The 1,821-nt window shown below is 43.4% G+C and overlaps 1 pseudogene; it reads left to right on the top strand.

Annotated features, from left to right (window-relative positions):
* The first annotated feature begins 480 nt into the window (after positions 1-480).
* Positions 481-599, top strand: LOC112481592 (annotated as a pseudogene).
* The last annotated feature ends 1,222 nt before the right edge of the window (positions 600-1,821 follow it).

The raw sequence follows: 1,821 nt of genomic DNA, 5'->3' as shown, positions 1-1,821 counted from the left end.
AAAAAGGAAGTCCAGTGAGAGGAACAGAATGAGGAAGCAGAGAGCACAGTAGTGGGGACAACACAGAATGGAGATCCTGGGTGCAAGACAGCTGCGCACACCTGGAGACAAAGAGGACAGTTGAAGGAAACAAGGTGGTATGGAAAGAAAAGAAGAAGATGGCACTGGAGACAAAGAGGATGGAGGATGGGAAAAAGAGGCCTCAGAAGCTGTATTTTCTTTTAATTATTTCTTCACTTCTGTTAATTTAGAAATGGTATTTTGTTAAGAGGCAACTTTAGAGTCTTGAATGAGTTTGGAAGTCTTCAGTTACCAATTAAGAAAAGAATCCCATTCAGTCTGTTTAATTTTAGAGTAGTGGTTTTCCAATTCAGTTCTGAGAAAAACAAGTTCAAGGATGTCAAAAGTTCTCCATAATAGCCATTGAGTTCTAAATTAATTTTGGTAAAGTTGGTCCCTTTAGTTGAAAATACACATGGGACCTACAGCCATGCCACCCTGAACATGCCTGATCTCGTCTGATCTTGGATGCTAAGCAGGGTCAGGCCTGGTTAGTACTTGGATGGGAGATCACCTAGGAAGACCAGATGCTGTAGGCATAAAAAAAAAAAAAAATGCGCATGAGAAGAGACCATAGTCTTTTTCACATAAAACAAGCCAGGGTCCCAGAATTTAGAGGATTGGATTCCATACTTCAAAACCAGAGGTTCAGAAAATAAATCAGTACTAACCAAAAGGGTGGTATCTTCACAGAAAGAAAAACAGACTCCAAATAAAGTCAGGCAGCTCAACCAAAAAGAAGGGAGCTCGAATCCAAGTGACTTACTGAACTGAAAGGAAAAAGGTGATTCTTGGAAATGGAGAGCATAAGGGGCTCAAGTGGGTACTGCACACAGTTTGGGGATCATTAGTACCTCATGGATTTGGCTCTTTCGAATCTCACTTCTGACCCCAAGCAATATCAATCTTTAAAACAAAAGGTGCATTCTAGGAAACATGGCAGAGTGAGAGAAGTCCTCGGATCTCTCCCCTTGAAACAATAAGCTGAACATCTAAAAATCAACAAAAAACACCCAAACTGTACACCAGCACGTCTGAGCTTGGGATTTGCGCATAAGAACTACCACAGGTCAGAACCCTGGGTGTCAGGCAGTGGGCTAGGAGAAATAAAGAAGCTGCGTCTTGTAGACGCTGGAGCTCTTTGCAGGAGTAGCGGGGAGGGAGAAGGTGTGGCAACTTCCCTGATCAGCTTGCCTGGAAGTGCCGGAACGTCTAGCAGCCGGCAGCAGGGCCCAGTCATCAGGGCAGAAAGCAGAGAAGCAGGACGGGACTACAGAGAAACAACAGTTGATTTTTACCGGCCCTGGTTCCAAAACCGAGGCGGAGCTGCAGTCCCCAACCCCCAACCCAGATGGCCCTTCCCCCCATATCCTCTGAGACTGATCACAGCGGAGTCCCAGGGGAATCTGAGCAAACGCTACTGAAACTGTTGCTAACACTGACAGGGACTGAAACTGAGAGTAGCAACTGTGATTACATATCTACAAGAAAATAAAAAAGACATTTAGGCTTTATATAAAGCAGGGATCCAAGAGGCTTAGATGCCATCTACTGGAAACCAAAAGAAAAGCACCTTCTTTGCAGCAGGCTAAAGAGAGACTTTTATATAATAAATCTTTCTGGAAAAACAACAGAACACACTTCCATTAATGCCCAGGCAGAAAAATAGTCCATTAAACACCATGAACAACCAAGGTGACAAGGCATCTCAGAAAGAAAGTGAAAAATCTCCAGAAAATAAGCTTACAGACATAGAAATAT

Source organism: Pteropus alecto, unplaced genomic scaffold (assembly GCF_000325575.1).
Source record: "Pteropus alecto unplaced genomic scaffold, ASM32557v1 scaffold44, whole genome shotgun sequence".
In the NCBI taxonomy this organism is placed as follows: Eukaryota; Metazoa; Chordata; class Mammalia; order Chiroptera; family Pteropodidae; genus Pteropus; species Pteropus alecto.
Note: the sequence above shows the minus strand (reverse complement) of the source record. Positions and strands in the feature narration are given on the sequence as shown.